At 37.5% G+C, this 20,784-nt stretch overlaps 1 protein-coding gene across 3 annotated transcripts in view; it reads right to left on the bottom strand.

Annotated features, from left to right (window-relative positions):
* LOC102536955 (uncharacterized protein NECTIN3-AS1-like) overlaps positions 1 to 20,784 on the bottom strand; it is a 232,031-nt gene that overhangs the window by 56,518 nt on the left and 154,729 nt on the right. For 2 of the 3 annotated variants that reach the window (XR_012074797.1, XR_012074796.1), the window contains exon 7: positions 6,696 to 6,881. The gene's annotated coding sequence lies outside the window, so the exon portion shown is untranslated. Of the gene's footprint in view, positions 1 to 2,255; positions 2,344 to 6,695; positions 6,882 to 20,784 lie in introns of those variants that run through there. The other variant, XR_012074798.1, reaches the window with a different exon arrangement.

Below are 20,784 nucleotides of genomic sequence, written 5' to 3'. Positions count from 1 at the left end.
GGATCATGGCAATAGCTTACACGAGAATTGGTAACTTTTTTTCAGTAAAGGGCCAATATAGTAAATATTTCAGCCTTTGGGATCCACGTATTCTCTGTCAAAACTACTCAGCTCTGCTGTTGTAGCACAGAAGTAGTCCGAGACAATACATAAATGAGTAGGTGTGGCTGTGTTCCAACAAAAAAGTTTATTTACAAAAATATGTGTTGGGTCACATTTGTTCCATAGGCTGTAATTTACTGACCCCACGTCCACAGCGACACTATGAGCAGGAGACACTTTTTAAGACAGGGCTGGAGCAGGTTGGAAAGGGTGATCATCTCTAGTGAACACACCTAGCACTGAGCTTTGGAAGCAGAGCCCGGCAAAGTGCGGGGTAACCTGAAACACGCAGCACGACTGGCTGCCAAGTTGCAAAGCATCAGCATTACATTCAGAGAAGGCGTTCATTCTAGTAATAAAATTCTCAGCCCAGGAACACGCCTGTATCCCCTCAGGAGAAACAGGGAAGAGAGAGCTCAGAAGGAAAGTAACCATTTCAGCAGACTGAGTTGGAATAAAGAGAACCATCCTAATATAGGAGGGACAGATTTTCAGAAATACATGCCTAGGTACAAACTCCTATCTAGCTACTGCACTGCTGGGAATTGCGTATTGTGGAGAAAGTGGTAGGTAAACTCGTAAGGCGATGTTGGAGAACAACGCAGCAAGTAATTTTAAAGTCTTATTTTGAGCTAGAAAAAGAGGGTATAAATACTGCATGAACTTGTATTCTGAAGTGATATTCCATCCATTTCAGCAAACCAGATACTCCGTGTCTAGTGGCACCTGAAGCAAGGTGTGATAAGGATGAAGAGGAGACAAGGACACCACTGGAGCAGTCACCCCAACAGCCTTTGAAGAGCTCAAAACAAGGGCTAAAAGGCGTGTTTGTTTATCACTTTCCCTAATCTACTAGTGTGACCCAAGGGATTCTGCAAGAATGGATATGATTTCTTTAGCACTTGCTGCAGCCCAGACACGGCCAGCAAGCCCCAGCTCTCTGATCACTGGAGGAGGACAATCAGAGATGGATTTCAGTGACCTCTCTCGGCAGCAGTTTTCCTCTGTGCCTTCAATGATTTTAACCGATTCGCTGGCTTGCAGTTATCTCCCTGGCAGGCCCGTTCTTCCCCTCTTTGCCCTAGAGGTAGGCTGGAAAAGAGAGGGTGGCAGCAACCACTGAAGCAGGTGGGTGTCATAAGTATCTTAAAAAATATTATATACTTTATATTAAAAAAATCAAACACTCAAAACCAAATGGCTTCCAAATATATTTTCCACAGTCTGGCAGCCATAGAGCATAGTAGCTAAAAACAAGCCCGGATTTTGTGTCTTAGCTCGAGCCAGCTGTAGAACCCAGAGTTACTTATTTTCTCTCGGCAGCCTCATTTTCTCATCTGAAAAATGGGAATGAGTACTCACTACCTCGTAGAACTGTTGTGCCTCTTAAATGAGAAAATGCATAAAGAGCTGAGTTTAGCATACTTGTGTTTATCTCAAATGCTGATTACTATTATATTATCGTTAACAACTAGGTACAGACAGAAGTTAAAGAGAGATGAAAGCATCACTGTGATATACGTGAGACAATCAGAGCTCAGAAATGTTGAAGGGCATTTTATTGTTCTCTGAGCCAGTGCCTACAAAACTCCAGGCTTGGCTACTTCTCGGCCAGAAGGAAAACAGGGATAACCAGTTTCACTTGTCACCACCTCACATGCTCCCCTATTTGTGGTAAGTTTCATTTTACCATGCCATGGGATTCTTTAATGAACATTAAATCACCCCTTCATTATTTGGAGAATATATCCTCTCTCAGGGCACGTCATGTTACACACTTGAGGGACAATCATGGCAGAAACACTGACCCTGTTCCCCTGGGGGATTACTGTCCAAACCGCAGGTATGTCTTGCTGCAGAGTGCCTTGGAGCTCGCTTGTTTACTGGGAAAGGGTGTTTACTTTTTCCCAGGGAAGATGAGCAAGATATTTTCTTACTCATCTGTTTACTGCAGAGATGTCGTAGTAGGTATGATATTTCAGATCATAAACTCAGGGGACAACAAAAGGAGGTGACTTTATTTTTCTATAAATGAACTTAGTTTCCATGTTGAGACCTCTTTTTGTCAGGTAGTAGAAAGGTCATCTTGGTTAGTTTGGAGTGAACTCCAGTCATCTCAGGGTTTCCTCTTTTGCTCTTTCCCATGAAGTTTCATTTCCTTCCCTGGACTTCATGGCCTTAATTGATCTGGAGGGGAGAGTTGTCTTGTCCCTAGGAGCTCTCTTTCCACTCTGGCATTCACTGAAAGATTTATTTTCACATTGTCACTTCCTCCATTACTGCACTCTTAACATCAACAACAACTGCAGGATTATCCACCTTTGCATCTGATACCCAGCTACACAGTCATCCTTCCATCAAGACTTCACCAAATCTATGAGCCCTCTCACTATCATTTAAACCCTTCCCAGATTTACAAAAATCTATTGCCTACCCATGCTAAGGCTGTCTCAGGACCTCTCTATTCAATATCCCTTGAAACTCTCTTTCATGGAGATTTGACATCAATGATAATACAGGAAAATCTGCAAGGCTGCCATTCCCAGGGCTCCCAGACAACAAGTGAGCACAGGGCTCCTTTCCTCTCATATTCCTGAATCTACAAAAGAATTCTATTGATCTTGCCAACCACGGAGGCAGAGCAAGGGTCCTCTCTCGGAGATCCATACCAGCAACTCTTTCTACTGCTATTCTTCCTACAGTTTCACTATTTCTTTTACACTCTTCTAGAGCTCTTCCCTTTATCCCCAAATCATAGAATTTTCATCTCTACTGGTGCAGGAAGAATTTGTATCAGATTTGTATCAGGAAGTATACTTCCAACTCTATTGTTTTATTCAAGGTCCTTAGCTTCTGAAGCTCAAAAGTCAATAAATAACCGTTTTCTTCATTTTATCTACTTGGGGAGTTTATGTGTTTTATCTAAGTATCCCAATGAAACAGTGACACAGGGCAAAATAAATTTTCAAGGATGAGAAAATAACAAACTCTTATTCTGTTATAATGTTGAGAAGAATCCTCCTTGAGAAAATGGGGCAAGTGTTAGAATATTTGCAATCAGAGGAAGCAGGTCCATCATACCTTCATCTCAAGATAACGATGGAACATTTTCTCACCATAAACTCTAGATCTTAAGGTCTATACCAAGTGCTTGGGTTGAATTGTGTCTCCCCAAAAAGGTATGTTAAAGTTCTTACCCTGCTACCTGTGGATATATCCTTATTTGGAAATAAGGTCTTTGCAGATGTAATCAAGATTAGGCCATGAGTGTGGGCCCTAATCCCAAATGACTGCTGTCCTTAAAAGAAGAGGAGAAAAGACACAGAAGTACTGGCACATAAGGGGAGAATACCACGTGGTAAAGGAAACAGATTGATGTACTGTAGGTGTAATCCGAGAAATGCCAAATATTGTAGCCACCACCAGAAGCTAGGAAGAGGCAAGGAACTGTTCTTTCTTAGATCCTTTGGAGGGATCATGGCCCTCCTGACACACTGACTTTGGACTTCTTTCTTCCAGAACTGTAAGACAACACATCTCTGTTCCTCTAAGTCATTCTGTGTGGTATTTTGTTATGATAGCCCTAAGAAACCCAGGTGCCAAGCTCAGCCCCTCAAGGGTTGCTCATTTGAAAGGATATAAGTTTCAAAGAAATTGGCTCATAGTATCTAAGTTTTCTTGACTCCTCATTAATTTCTAGAAAACTGAAAGAAAAAAAAAGCCCTAGACAAATGCAGCAAGCTGATTTTAATGATTCTCCTCGGGGCTGCCCTGCCTGGAGTCCCGTGCGGAAGACAAACAGTAAGACACAGGCAGTTCTAGAATTAAGGCGGAGTTGCTGTGAGCAGCCACGGTCGTGATCCCTGTGGGAAGGTGGGGAGAGAACAGCTGCAGTAGCAAAAAGGGTCCCAAAGTCAACACAAAAGGAATGGCCTGAAACCAAAATGCACAGCACACCACAGACCATAAAGAGGAAACAGGTTTGGGAGGCAAATCCTCAAAATAAACTTTGAAGCAGATGCCAGGGAAGATAGAGACTTCCCCTGAGCCTGCGAGGTGAAGGCAGCTGTGCCACACACCAAGCCATTTCGGCTAAGCTCACTTGCTGAGGTCTGACACTCACCGATGGGTCACTCACTTCTGTCAGGTCCAAAACCTGGGCGCTTGGTTCATAGAATTATACCATCCTGAGAAAAATTTCTCAAGCTTCCTGAACCCCAGAGACTAATTACTACAAGAATGGCAACTTATTTATTAATTTTCTATGAGAAATATATTGTTCACTGATGCCTTTTCTTCCCACTGGGAAAAACTACTTGAGAAAACTAAATAAATTTCCAAAGCTATTAGTGAAAACAAAACTAAGACACAGGAAATTACATGGCTGTAAGGAATTTTTCATCAGACCGTAACATTCTGATGAATCATCCCTCTCCACAAAAAGGATACACCTGTCAAGAGAAAAGCGATGGTTGAGACAAGTCCCAAAGGTCCCTTCCCGTGAAAGCCCTCCCCTGACTTCTGCTTGACAACGTTGGATATAGAACCGCTGTATTTTGAAGCATATTTCCCTCTCTTTCATGTACACTTCAGAGAATGGTATAGATATTTTTTAAACTGTATTAAACTGTGAGCATTTTGAATGGCTTATATTTGGAACACATCAAACATACAAGCATCAGTAATGAGGGCAAACGTTCCCAGACTTAGGTATGCTGTACTTTCATGACTTCATAGGTGCTCTTTCAGACTCACTTGGGACCATAGCTCTCTTTTTCCAAAATGTAACCATCAAATAAGGACAAAGGAAGTAAATAGCTCACTCCTAGGAGGGATTTTCACCTGGCTGCTGCAGCCTGATGGGTCACCTCTTCCACTCTACAGATGATTCTGTTGAAAAACCAAGCCTGGTCAACAGGGATTTGAATGCACTCTCTGCAAGATGGTTCCAAACAGACTTTCACTAATCTTTATTTTCAGAGTCTGGACGAAGGAGTCATTTTCTTCAGAAGAATTAACACAACATCTAAATTGTTGGAGCACCTCATGGCTCAGTCATGGGCCCTCGGTACTTCACTTTTTAAACTCTCTACCTAGGTAGTATCGTGGAGTCCCATCACTTCAAACACTATCTATATGCTGATGGATATGTTGCTGTATGTCTGACCTCTCCAATACAGCCAGACTTCTATATCCAATTCCCTGCTTGACATTTCCAGTTGATTGCTGCCCTGTAACTCAGCTTTACATTTCCAAATCAGAAATCGTAATCCAGGATACTCTCCCTGCCAAAACTGTACCTACTGATATTCTCCATCCCCGTAAATGACACCTCCACTCATCTATTTCACCTGTCCTAAAACTCAAGTGTACCCCAGATACTGTCCCTAAGTAAGTCCAGTCAATTATATTTCCAAATTATACCTCCCTCCATAGTTACTCCTCTTCTCTGTGACACCATCCTCTATCACTCGGACATCTATAATAGCCTCTTTTCATCTTAGAGTTCATTTTCCGCTCATTCACCAAAGCGACTTTTTTTAAAATTTAAAACATCATGTCATTACTAAAATCATCCAGTTGCCTTCCCTTTGTCCCTAAAATAAAATCATAATCCCATATGGCATTGCATGACCTGGCCTTTGCCTGTTTCTCCAACAGAAACCCCTTTAATGTAATGCATCTGTTCTTGGCTACAAAGAGTTTGCTCCTGCCTCAGGGCGTTGATACATGCTATTTCTTTTGCCTGGACTGTCCTTGTTTACTGCTACATTGCTAAGCGTGCCACACTAGTACCAATTTGTCTGGGAATTCTCCAGTTTTAGAACCAAAAATCCCATGTCTTCAGAACTGCTTCATTCTAGGCAACGTAGGAAGGTTGTTCATCCTATGACTGAGTATATGTACTCAACAAATATTTCTTACATAAATGCACTTAGTAACAAGGCCAGTAAAAATAATTTTTCAATATTGAGGACAGTAATTTCCTATTACAGAAAAAAAAAAACCAAAAACCAACCAAACAAACAAAATGCCTCTACAACTTAATAAAAGCTCCAGGCTGCTCTATTAATGAAACTTAAAAACAGTTTGCAAAGATAAAAGTTAAAACCGGTTGTCTACAGTTTCACTGGAAATGGAGAAATTAAAATAAGTTTACAACAAAATATTCAAAGTTAAAATAAGATCCTGTAAACAAGGAAAGCTAATGGAAAAAACAAATAAACCCATCAAAAACGTTTATATTAGAATCCATAACTAGACCTACATTTCCTAAAATGTGGTCTGATGAAATAATTCTATAATATACAGGAAAGGAGAAAAAACTTGGGGCTTCAGAAGACACAACATCTTCCTCTTGGAAGTTCACAATACGTATTAGTGTATTTGAGGGCCCTGAGAAGTCAGGGAGGAAAGACAACTTCTTAACCTTGATTAAGCCAGAATTTTACATCTTGGACTATGGAATACTTTTTATGTGTAACATTTATTCATAAACTATAGCATTTAAGAATACATTTTGGGAAATGCTGCCATAAACCACAGAGTCTCAACCATCAATTAGGATCCACCAAGAAATTTCAAAGCCTAACCTGGTAGATATCCAAGCTCTGTCCCAATCTGTCTCTTCCTGGTTTGCAGAGATTTGCAGCAGGCAAAGAAGTGCTAATGGCAATACCATTCCTTTAAGATGGACTTACTGTCAGTAGCACCAGCCCTGTGATCTGAGGTCTGAAGGAAATTAAGGCAGCTCTTCATGAAAATGGAATCCTCACCAGCTGGAATTGATGAAAAATGAAATAAATGACATGGAACCTATAAACAATTTGATTATGAAGAGGCAGATACTTGGCTAAATCTCTATCAAAAGAAGTTAAAAGTCAGTTTGCAAGATTTAAAAGAAGAATGAAAATACAGGGTTCACTGCTCTGTAATTAAGTTCAAAACCACAGTAATGTGATGGGTTATTATTATTATTTACTAATAAAATTACTGAACCATATAACTGAGTATCATCAAAGATTTGTGGAGGGTCACCAAAAAAGACAGGGTGATCATTTTGGAAGGACTTAGTATTCAATTTTTAAAAAAGGAGTGAATCAAGATATACTCTGTCTGAGGGCAACAGGCTGAGGTGGCATTTAGTAAATTAAGCTTTGATTAATAGAGCACGCAATTCAGGGAAGTCAGTTGGGACAAAGAATATTTTAAAGAACTCTTCTTTGTCTGAAGACGAGAATGAAAGATAAAATAGTGATAAACAAAAACAATGATACATGAAATGAATTGCTATTTCCAGACAAAACTAAGTGGTTTAAAATTCAGAATGAGTAATAGATTGCTGTAAATATTTTAAGGGGAAAAAGAAAAAGAGTCCACGTAAGCTCCTTAATAAATGAGGACTATTAGATCCGTGATGGGTAAAACGCTGAGCCTCTGAATTTGTTTTAATTGTCTTGCAGGTAAAGAATGAAAGGAAATTTTTCAGGAGAGGGAAGGTACAATATAAGAATTATGTGGTCCCTTCGGGAAGATGAGGGGTACATATTAAGTAAAGGATAAAGGTCAGGCCAGGATGGGGGAGGTTGTGATGTGTTTAATATAAACTGTATTTACTTGGCGATCTCAGAATTCTAATTTCTGATTATTGAAATTGGTTCAAAAGTTGCCCTGTTCCCCACAAACTATGTGGAGGACAGGGTTTGCTAAGCAAATTACAAGTGTAAACAAAATTTACAAAAACATTGTTTAAACAAATCTGGCAGGTACTTTGCTTGGCAACCTTTGATTGGCCATTAGCCGGTGTTACTAATTAACCTGCCCCTTCTGCCTTCTGCTCTCTTCTCCTCACAGTCTCTCCCTTGGAGAGTGAGTGCATCTATTCTTGTGACTTTCACTAGCATCTCTTTGCTAATGACTCCCGAACTTATGTATCTATCTCTCAATCCTAAGTGCTAGCCTCACAATTTCAAAAGCTAAATCAAATTCTGTGTGCATTAAGCCAAATTCATTGTGTTTTTTCCCCAAAACTGCCACCTGCCGTAATTTCCTTATGTTTGTCAATGGCACAATCCTTCGGCCAAGTAATCAGCCTTAGTACTTGGAGCAACTTAAAGTTACTTTCATCCTCACAGCTTAAATTCCTAAATTCTCCATTTCCGTAACCCCACCCATCCTAGCCTATAGACCCATTGACTTATCCTGGAATGTCACCTAAGGTCTCTGACTCTTACTCTTCCCCAATATACATACCTCTCTATGTGTAGCTTTAATTTTCTCAGCCCTCTCACCAAAAACTGTCATTTCCTACCTGCACCATAACTTCTCAGATAGTTTAACAAAGGTAATAAAAACATGGATTCTGGAGCCAGACTGCTTGAATTCAAACCCCAGGCCAGCAACATCTTAGCTGTAAGGCCTTGGCAAATGATTCAAACCTTCTGTGCATCAATTTCCTCCTCTATAAAATGATAATAATGGTAACTACATCATAGTGTAACAAGGATTAAATGGGTTAATATATTAAAAGCATTTAGAACAATGCCTATCAAACAGTTAATATGCAATAAATATTAGGGATTATTATGACAAAACTTCTCTGTTTAATTCTCAAGGTTCCCTAAATCAAACTTCATCTCAATCTAATAACCTTATTTCAGCTGACTTTATAACATGAACTTCCATTCATTAAGCTGGGCCACTTCACCATTAGATAAGAACACGTGATCTCTTGCCTCCACGCCTTCCCTCCCAGGAACATCTTGTGTTTCCCATCCCTCAATGCCTACTGGCTCCTATCCTCCCCCCAACCACAGCACCTCTAGCCTATTGGTCAGTCTGTTGGCTGGGATTCCCCAGGCATTTATGGGTTAACAGTTTGGATTTTAATTATATAATCTTTTATAAGAGTTTACTCTTGTTTCTTTTGTATGATTCTTGTTTTCATTGCTACACAGCCTGGACTAGAGTCAGACAAACTAACTTCCTGAACTCAGCCAGTAATTAAAGCACTGTGTCCTTATTGCCTCCATTCATCAGACAGCACCTGGCATATATGACAGATAAACAAATGAATGAGGAAAAACAAAAAGGAAGTATGGAGGAGTATATTATCAAAAAGGTGCATTTCAACTAACGTTCAATAATTCCAGGCTGCAGCCTGTCTTTCCTTCTTGCTGGATCCCAAAACAGTGCTGAGAGAAGCAAATGAGAGTGGCAGGGGAGGGGCTGATCTGATCAACAACCTTTTGGTAGATAGTTTACCTAAACTATCTCATTGAACCCCTGTGGGGTGGGTATTATTAACATCATTTTATAAAGGGAGAGTTTACTTTAAAAAAGGAATAAAACAGGGAAAAGGGCACTCCACAGGGAAACCCATTTCTTTCCACTACCCCATACTACTTCCCTCATATATTCTTCTTCTCAGTAAATAATTCTGTTAGTTCAGTTTACTGTGTATACTTGAAAATAAGAGCCACATTTATTTTAAAATATACATGTATTATCATGCTATACTACCTGCTCTACAATGTTTAGGGAATTAATGCTTTATATTTCAGAAATTTTAACAATTTATTCACAATTTTCCCCAATATTATCCAAATTGGTAAATTTTCAGTGAGCTTAATAAGCTAAAATGTGTTGGTTTATGCTTTTTTGTGTCTTTATCTAATTTTCTTGAACATCTGCATTTGATGCACTAGGCGTCACTAATTAGAGCAGCAGCTATCAGGTAAAGACACTGATCTTTAAGGTGCAAACTTAAAACAACTCGTGGGCAAATTAACAACTTAGTGATTATTGCTTAAATATGAGTTTTGAAGAAATTACCTAATTCACTCTGTAGCTTAAAAATTAGATGAATTAGAGAAAAATGCCAATAAATTACAAAGGAGAAATGCAAATAAACTTCACAATATGTTAAAAGCAAGAGCAATAGTAGCCATTACCACGAGACAGAATAATGTAGGCAGAGATAGCGCTGGACAAAGCCAAGTCTGCAAACTAGCTGAGCTATGTCACATAGCCCTATGTAACACTGAACAAATTATTTTACCTCTTTCACTAAATGTCAGCAGTCATTCATGACATATTACTAATTTGCATGTGTGCATATATGTGTATTCTATTTACTCTTACCAGTACATAAAATAAAATTATTTACAAATGTAAATATATTAATAAGATTACATATATAATATCTACATGTTTGATTTGTAAAGCATAAAGGGATATTAAATGGCAAACACAAATATAAATATTACTTGAAAGATTAGAGTTCCTAGAAGAAAATAATATAAAAGCTTTATGTAGCAATAAGATTTTTTAAAAACAATGGAGTCGAATACAAAGAATTTTTTAAAAGTCATTATTGGAAAGTAATCAAATTACTTGATGAATTATAGTGTGTTTTAACCAACACTTCTTGAAACAATGCTACAAAATTTTTGCAGGGAAATATTCAGTTTCAGATGACTGAATACAACATAGCTTGAAAACCATTTAAAGGACATCTTCACATGGTGAGAAACATAAGTTAAAAAGGGAAGACTTTTATAAAATAATGTGACTCATAGAGCTGGATTCAAGTTCTTTTTGACATTCAAATATTTTTAAAGACTGTTGCCAAGTTCTGTCCTCAAACACAAGGAATATCACAGTAGACAGCAAGAGAAAAATAATAGATGTCTTTTGCACATAATATCGCTCAGGAAAGCACAGAGGAGTCCCAAACTCTAAGTGTCACTTTAAGTGATATGACTTCAATTTAAATCTTAGAGAATTTACCAGAAGTATTTCCCATGATTCATCTTTGTATTATTTCTCATATGAGCCACCCTATTTAATCTCATAATCTCTTTAGCCTATTCTTTTGAATAGTTCTTCCATAAAAGTAGAGGAAAGGGAGGAAATGAACAATCATTTCTAGATGTCTTGTCTATTGTCAATGCTTGAAAATTACAGTGGTCTTTAATATCCTTTCTTCATTTGCTCAACAGCAAAGACTCATGAAAATTAAACAATTGTTGATGGAAACTTCACAGTCATCCCATTTACAACATCACTACTTGCTCTGGAGGCCCCACCTATGCATTAAAAAAGAAAAAGCTTCTTATGGGAAAGTCTGCTTTGTAAAGGTTATGGGTATTTCATGAGAAAAACAAAGACAGATAATTTGCATCAATCAAAATATAGTTTTTATAATGTATCCTTTCAAATTTCAAGTTTTTGTCTCAAACTTTATTCTGAAGGGGGAAAGACTTAGCAGTTAACCTCTAACAGAGCTGAATGTTATCATTGTGCCTGTCAGGGTGGAGGTGAATTAAGAAGAAAAGCACCAAATGGCCAGTTTATGAAAAGCAGGGAAAGGAAGGAACGAGTGGGTGAGAAGTAGTTGGTCGCAGCAGAGGAGACAACTGACTAAATCTTCTCCCACACGTCACAGTTAGCAGCTGATGATGCCCTTTGTTTTCCTTCACAAGGAGAAGGCACATTTTGCTCATTAAATCATCTGCTAGTGGCTTGGCTTTTGCTTCAAAAAGGAAAAAAACTTATTTGTGTTGAAAGTAACAAGATGGATCCATGAAAGGCAAACAGCTTACTTGAGACTCTTTCCAAAATGCACATGGAAAGAAATACTCTGGCAGAAGTAGAATGCATGAGCCAATTCAATAATTCATGATTTAAAGACTTCAAGTTTTTTGGTAGCACCACTGGCATAAAAGAGCAGATCAATTCTGTGACATCTTTGTTAGAGAACAGTAATTTTTTTTTTAACTTGTATACGAGGCTGGTCTGTTACAACTTCCTGTCCATCCATAGTTTTCCCACCTTGCTTGAACTGTGACTTTAAATTGTCTAGAATAGCATCTCCTTGTCTGAGCATAAGAGCCCCCAGTGACACTTGTTAAAAACACAGCTTTCTCAGCCCCATTCCAAAGCTATTCAATCAGGAACTTTCCCAGAGAATTTTTAACCCCCAGTAACTTTGAGGATCAGCAAATTCGGGCTAACTGCCACCAAACATGTCTGTGACCCTCCCTGACCTTTATTCTGTATCCTGCTGTCCCTTCTCCTAACAGGTATGCGTCAAGGTAAACAGAGCCAAAAACGTAAACTTTAATTCAGATTAGTTGTCTACGCTCTAGGAATAATCTCATCGCTATTTTCTTCTCACCACATAAAGTCAAAGAATCTTAATATTAGGGTTATAAAAATCTTTTTCTAATGGATAGAACTTATAATACTATTCAATATCAAATAGTATGTTTTAACTCACATCCTTGAAACCATTCAAGGTAAGAGGGAATGAGGGACAGTGTGTGAGGAGGAAGCAAACAATAGACCATAGTTTTTTTCTCTCCCAGGAATGAGCCAGAAGGTTATGAGAAGCCTATTCCATGTCATAAAGTGAAATTACACAAGACTGATTGAGCTTAAAAGTTTTGTAGAAAAGGCCTGACCAACGATTTTAAAGAGACTACAGACCCCTGGTATACAAATAACCACAGATATTTTAAGAAACTGCCTCGGACGCCAGTCTGTAACCATGAAAGTCTCTAAGTTACGGTTGTAATTGTCTCTCCTACTCTTAAAAATTTCCAAGGACAGACACTTTAACATCTCTACATCATAACTTTTTCTTATGCATAATGGATATTAATTTCTTACCAAAGTTCAAATTCACTAGGTTTGTTCACTTGGGCACATTATCATTACAAGATTAATAAGGAGGAATTTCAGAGAAAAAAGAGTCACGACCAACTGTCAAATCCAACTGCCATCTGCATTCTCCCTACAAGACTCCTTCATAGTCATCATTTAGCTTTGGCTTGAATGTTTCCAGTGAGGTGACCTGTGTATCTTTTGCCACTCCTATGAGAAAGCCCTTTCTTTTTTTTTTTCTTTTTCTTTTTTAGATTCCACACATGAGTGATATCATATGGTACATGAACTCATCTACAAAACAGAAACAGACTCGCAGACATAGTAAATAATCTCATGATTACCCTGGAAAGGGGGTGGGAAAGGATAAATTTGGGAATTTGAGATTTACAAATGTTAGCCACTATATATAAAAACAAATTTTAAAAAAGTTTGTTTTGTATAGTACAGGGAACTATGTTCAATATCTTGTAATAACCTTTAATGAAAAAGAATATGAAAACAAATATATGTTATGTATATGCATGACTGGGACATTATGCTGCACACCAGAAATTGACACACTGTAACTGACTGTACTTCAATTAAAAAAAGAAAAGAAAGCCCTTCTTGTTCTAAGTCACACAAGTCCCTCTCCCCAGAACTTTTGCCCATTGCACCTAGTTCAACTCACTGAAGTCATCTCAAGAAAGTCTGATCTTTCTTCCATTTGACATTTCTTACAAATATTGGCATCAAATCCATTTGAAGCTTCTCGTCTCCCACCTAAAGTTCTCTAGTAGCTTTGACTCTTCTGTATAAGATACCATGTTGCTTGCTGCTTCTCACACTCTTGTTTGTTTTTGTCTTACAATCTGTGAAGACCCAATAACATCCCAAGAGTACAGGTGGAAGAGATCATCCAGAGGACATGAAGGCCAGATGATCAGTAATCTGGACCCAGGCAACCAGAGGCTCCTCACCCCCCACTCTGTCCTGGGAATCTACATTCTGCCCACCGTTTCCACAGCCAGAGCCATTTTCAAGGATGCACCTAGAGCGATATGTTGTTCAGACCATCTGAATTGGATACATGATTGAACCCCATCATGATCTCAATATAAATGTTTAAGATTCTGGGGGGCAGGTGCAGAGATCTTGCTTGTGGCTGACCAAGACAAGCCCTGTATGTAAGTCTTCTTGCTTATTAAACTTATCATTCACCAATAGGGAGCAGCTTGCCTCTTTTTTGTCTCGGTCTCTATTTATGTACACGTAGTGGCAGAGCAATTTCAGATTTCACCCAGGAACTCCCCAGGTTTTGAACTAACAGGAACAACACTATCACTTTCTTCATTGTTGTACTGTGCATCTAACAACGCATCTAAAATTACAATTTTACTGTGCAGCCACATCACACTGCTGCCTCACACTGCACTTTCTGTGAGGCAAGTTTCCTTCTTTTACATGTGTCCCTGCTAAAGAAACATCTACATTAAGTACTTGTGAAGCTGTCTTTGGGCCCAGATGGCAGGCCCTCAGATTTGTTCATTTTGATAGATTTGGCCTTTATCTCCCCTATAAAGATCATTTGGTCCTTATTCTTTCATCCAGTATATTCATTATCACTCCCATCTAAAAAAAAAATCAATTTAGATTTTTAACAGATTAAAAACTCTGAAAATACAAGCCTATAGAAAATTAAGAGAAGTCCCACAAAAGGGTAACTTGAAGCCACTATTCATTACCTTTTGTGGGTAATGTAACCAGTTACAAATCTTCTAATTGCACTGTCACTCATCTTCTTTTTCCTTCGTGTCCAGGAGACTACCATGGAATGCCTTTTCCAGAAGGAATACAGTTAGAGAAAATTTAGAGAAACAATAAAACATTATGATAGGGCAGGAATTTCTAAATTACCTGATATCCTTTCAGGTAGAATTTTTAAAACCTCAGAAGCTCAAACGTCAATAATCTCATGCTTCAGATGAATATTTAGTATTTATTCAACTTCTTTGCACTACAGAAAGTCTTCTGAAGAAAAAAATTTCAGCTCAGTGTTATTTGTTCATCAAAGAAGTAGACAAATTTCTCTAAAAAGAATGTGAAGACTACATAAACATCAAGCACAGGAAGCAGAAATGGATTTTGGTTGACCTTATTGGCAAATCAAAGACTCCTGAAAGCAATATGGTCCACTTTCCAAACTTATGCCAGGGTTCTGTGCATTAGCAGTTAATTTAAAAATGCAGGATTCCATATGCAAATAGAACTTTTAGAGACAAATATTTCATCATTTTAACATATGATAATTTGATTTGTTCTCAAAACTAAGGGAAATAAACTCCAGCTGGCAATGAGTGGATGACCAGGCAGGTAGAAAAGTAAGGGTTCCTTCACGTGGGTCTCTCCCTGGCATTCAATTTGACATTTTCCATCTGGCTCTGAAGATTTCCCAAGTCCCTCAGAATCTGGGACTTCAATTTAGAAAGCTGGTTCATCCATTATTCATCATTACTTCACACCAAATTTCTAAATTAGTATCTGACCTGGAAAAAGAAAAGCCTGCTCCTTTAAATTTGAGGAGTTGTGCAGTAATGTGATGAAAGGTAACACAATGTGACAGATCAAAGGAAGGGCACCATTTGAGATTTTGAGACTCAATTTTGAGATTTCTTTTATTCCGCACACAAAAATTCTAGTTGCCAACCATCTCCAACACCCCAACCTCCATCTGTCAAAATAATAACTGTCAAGGGAAAAAATGCATTAAAACTGTTGTAAATTCCCAACATGCTTTCTGATACAAAGTTTGATATTCTTTCTGCTGACTTCTTACTATGGACAAGAGCTGAGTTCTTATAATTTGGGTTTAAGGAGAAAGTGGTTTTTACTAAGAGAAATGACAAATGAGATCAGACCAAGCTAATCCTATGGTGCAAAGATTCCATTCCTTTCTTTTGGTCCTAGGAAGTATATTTCAGGGAAGTCTAATAGTTATATAACCAATGCCATTAGGTGGTTTTTAGCTGGGTTTGTTTCTATGACAGGGTCACACTCAGCCTGTAGCAGCACAAGTAATGAGTGAAATGCAAATGTTTGAAGTGTTTGCTGTTGCAAGTGAAAGAGAATCTGTTTACCAAGAGGAGAGCTGGACTGTGGAGTTCTGGAGGAGAAAGGGCTCCCTGAGCCAATAGAACCTAAGATTGCTGTTGTCAGTTCAAATAATAGGACCACACACAACTGTGTTAATTGACAGGAGGCAGGTCTGAGAGGTTCTCTTAATTAGGATGAATGGATTACTACCCCAAATTTTCAGCTTACTGTCAGGGTTTCCATTGTCTTCTCTAAAGCTGGCTCATTTAAGAGCCAGGTTTGGAAGCTGTGTGCAGTGAATATAAATGATCCCAAGCTGAGGGACCTCTGCAGACAGACCCAGGTAGTCTTATTACCAATGCTAATAACACTCTGCTTGTCAACTGTTGGGCTGTATGTGTCCTGGGTTTTGACATCTCTGCATTTCTGCATGTTGTGTACAGATGTGCTAAGAGTCTGACTCACAGGGAGAATACCAACACCAAGTCTTAACAGCAGGGTGGAAAGAATGCCACTGTGCAATAAAGACAGTGGTGTGTGCTGTGAAGACTAGTGGAGATGTCCACTGCAGCCTGTCTACCACAGTAGGGCCTGCATGAATGAATAGATCACAAGCAGTCAAATGAACAATCAGCCAAAGGGTCTACCTACATAATAACTGATGAAAATAAAGCAGACCCAACAAAGTCTCTTCAATAGGAGCCTGTAATAGTCTTTCACATGAATGAATAGCCACGTGAAATAAACACTGCATTAAAACAGAATCTTTACCTTTGAGGGTCTTGAAAATGGTATTTAAACTACGTATATTGACTAAGCCATTGTGAGCCAAGCCATATCCTGGGTTCTGGAGACAAAGAAAAAGAAAAGTTAGAAAGTAAGAGAAATCCTCTTGCTCCTAGATCCCTCCCTAGTGGGAAAAGAGACTGATGATTACAATTCAGTGTGAGAAGTCAGACCTGAGGTCAGGGAAGGAATGGGTCATTTGGGCTGAGGGCTTAAATTTTGTCTTTAAATAAACCAGATTTCAAATTATGGCCCTGCTGCTTACTAATCAAGTCCTTTGAGCAAGTTGCAGTTGTCTTATGTTTTAAACAGTGATGACAAAATCCAAGTCCTAAATTGTGAGGATGAGGGGAAACAGTATACGAAGAGCGCTTGAAAGAGGGCCTGCCTCTATCAGTATAAAGAATATTTCCATTGTCTCAGAAAGAGTAATCCTCACACTCTACTCAACATTCCAGGAAAGTTTTTAAAATGATTGACCTAAACATTTCCCCTGAGAAAAGAATACTGTAGGTTTCCATTAGAAAATACGATAGAATTGAAAGTCTGAGTAGGTAGTAGAGCCATCCCATACAAAAATTGAATCAACGATCCCTAGTCAGGAGTCCTGACCCACGTTACAAATCTTTTTTGTAACTGTTTTATTTTGGCAAAATATCAAATATACAAAAAAGTTAGAAGAAATGCCTGTGAACCCTTTTCCCATATTTACCAGTGGTTTACATTTTGCCTCATTTGCTCTATCATTCTGAGCTATCTGAGAGTTAATCAGAGATACAATGCCCCTTTGCCCCTATCTACTCCAGTCTGTGTTCCTTAAACATTCTCTTGTGCAGACACAGTACAATGATCAAAATCAGGAGATTTAACATTCATAATATCACCTAAGCCACAGTCCACATTCAATTTTCAACAATTGTTTCAATAATATTTCCTTTACAACTTTTTTTTTCCTGGTCCAGAATCCAATGTAGGATCACACATAGCATTTGTCTTCTCTTTTATCTCCTTTAATCTGAGAAAGCTCTTCGTCTTTCTATTTTTAAAATTAAAAAAAAAATGTCAAATGTCTGGTTTGTTTGATGTTTCTTCATGATTAGATTCAGGTCAGTTATCTTGGGCAGGAATAAAATAGAAATGTTGTTATGTCTTCCTAAGTGTATCATGTCAAAAGGCACATGAAATTTTTTTGTTCCAATATTGAATACACAGTTTTAATCACTTAGTTAAGATGATAGCTACCAGTTTTCTTCCCTCCCCCCAAAGTTACTACTTTTTCTCTGTATTTAAAAATAATTTGTGGAGAGGTAATTATTCTGATCATCACCAAATTCTCTTCACTAGTTTTAGCATCCATTGATGATTTCTAACGTCATCATTCCTTCTTCATTTACTAAGTGCCATTCGAAAATCAGAAAGCTTTCTCTTCTTCCCCTTTTATTTGTTCAATTACTTACTTATGTTAATATGAACTTATGCATCCTTATTTTATTTAATGGGCTATAATCCATTACTATCATTATTGATTTTAATGCTCATATCACTCCAAGTTTGGTTAGGGGGTCTCCCTTTAAGATAAGCCATGTGATTTTTTAATACACTGCCACAATTCTTTGATCATTTACTCACTTTCTGGCACACAGACGTTCTAGGCTTTTCTTCTACTTTTCATCTCCCAGCCCCAGAATCACACATTTCTCCAAGGAGCCCTACTTCCTGTTAATGGAGAACTGTATGAACCAACCAATATCTGACCCTAGTGTGTTCACTGTTATTAGTGTATCATTGATTCCAGGCTCTCTCAACAGTGGACAGTGCTAGAAATATATATATATATATTTATATAAATAATTTATAAAATATTATAAATATATATGTATTTATTCAGAATTATGAATTCATACTGATATCACCAATTCCAATCCAAAACAATAGCCTACTTTCAAGTGTTACCTCTTCTAACTTCTGTAAATCTGTTATTAACTGCACAAAATCTGGCTGCCATTATTATTTTCATTGCTTTTACTCATTTGCTTAATCCTAGAATTCACACAGAGTAGTTTCAGAGTTGTTAAACAATAGCACTGCATGAAGGAAACCTACTAATTAGAGTTCAGTATTTGCATAACAGTGTAGGAGGTTAGGTAAAACGTATATTTCATGAAATTCATAAATCTTAAGTATATAATTGGATGAGTTTTGACAAATGCATGTATTCATATAACCCAAACCTCTATCAATATATGGAATGTTTTCATCATCTCAGAAAGATCTCTTGTGCTCCTTCCAAGTCAATCCCCCATTCCCAGAGCAACTACTTCTCTGCTTTTATTTACCATACATTAGCTTCCTAATTTAGAACTTTACATAAATGAAATCACACAATATATATGTGCCAATATATCACACAATATATTTGTGTCCAGTTTTTTTTGTTCAGCATTTCTGCGAGATTTATATATGAGGTAGTTTATATCAGGCATTTATTCCTGAGTAGTATTCCACTGTATGGTTATACCACGATTTGTTTATTAATTCCGTTAATGAACATTTGGATAATTCCCAGCTTGGGGCTCTTACGAATAAAGTTCTATGAACATTCATGTACAAGTCTATTTTGGAAATATGCTCTAATTTTTCTTGGAGAAACAGCTAAAAATTAAATTGCTAAGTCAGAATAAGTATACATTTAACTTCATAAGAAATTACCAAACATTTTTGCCAAAGTGATTCTACCATTGTACAATCCCAAATGACGTTTCCATGTATTTCATCTACTTTCTCACCAAATTCTATTTCATCTAAATTCTCACCAAAATTTGGCATTGTCAGTTCTTTTTAATTTTAGCCATTAGAGTGAGCATGTAGAATTATCTCACATGGTTCCAATCTTCATTTACTCTAAGGACTAATGACGCTGATCACTAATTCAGGTGATTATGTCCATTCATGTACCTTTGTTTTTGAAGCATCTGTTCAGTCTTTTGCTTATTGTATATTAGATTGCTTTATAATTGCATCATAGTAGTTTTATTATGTATTAAAGATATTGGTCTTCTTTGAAATACGTGTTTAGCAAATATTTTTCCTGGTGCATGGATTGTTTATTTGCTTAAATGTGTCTTTTGATGAGCACACATTTCTAAATTTGATAAAGCCTAATTTATAATTTTTCTACAGAGTCCTGATCAGCGCAAGTATGTAAGAAAACTAGCAAAAAGCTGCAGAAAAATTTCCCCAGAGGATAAAACAGAACAATCCTCAGAGTCTGCATAGGAATGATAGTAATGTCTCTTCCCACTAGCCAAACTGTAAAACCTTCATGAGGACATTAGGTAAAGAAGAGTCTTGCCTCAACAGTAAGAAATAATTAATTCTATATTGAATGCTGTTCTGGTCCACCTAACAAATTTTAAAAGCAAGAATCAAAAGTATCAACCTGCTTCCAAGTCATTTAACTACATCCCAGAACAAAGTTTAAGAATATTTTTATGAATACAAAAATATCCAACATCCAACAAGATACAATTCACAAAGTCTGGTAAATCATCAAAAGTTACATGACATGCAGAGAAACAGAAAAATGTGAGCCATAATGAGAAGAAAGTTCAATGAAAACCAAACTGACATGGACATTAGAATATCAAAGAAGGGTATTAAAACAGTTCTTACAACTGTATTCTATTTACTCAAAAAGCTAGAGGGAAGACAAATCATGATAAGTAGAGATATAGATGATATTAAATGACTAAAATCTAATTTCTTGGGGTGAAAACTACAATCTCTAAAATGAAAATAAACTGGATGGGATTGAAAGTAGATTATATATTGCATGAAAAAATATTAATAAACTTGAAGATATAGCAATATAAACTATCTAAAGTGAAACACAGTGAAAAAGCATTCCAAATATGAAAGAACAGAATATCAGTGAGATGTGGAACAAATTCCAGCAACCTAGTACAAGTGGAATTGGAGTACCAAAAGAAAGAAGAGAGAGGAGAGGAGAAAAAGTATGTATAGAAAAATTTCCCCAATTTTTTCCAAATATATAAATCTACCAATCCAAGAAGTTCAATGAACCCAAAACAATAGAAACATGAAAATAACTACACTAAGTCACACAGTAAACAAATTGCTCAAAAATGTGAC

Source organism: Vicugna pacos, chromosome 1 (genome assembly GCF_048564905.1).
Source record: "Vicugna pacos chromosome 1, VicPac4, whole genome shotgun sequence".
Lineage (NCBI taxonomy): Eukaryota > Metazoa > Chordata > Mammalia > Artiodactyla > Camelidae > Vicugna > Vicugna pacos.
The sequence above is the reverse complement of the archived record's forward strand: the minus strand, read 5'-3'. Positions and strand labels throughout refer to the sequence as shown.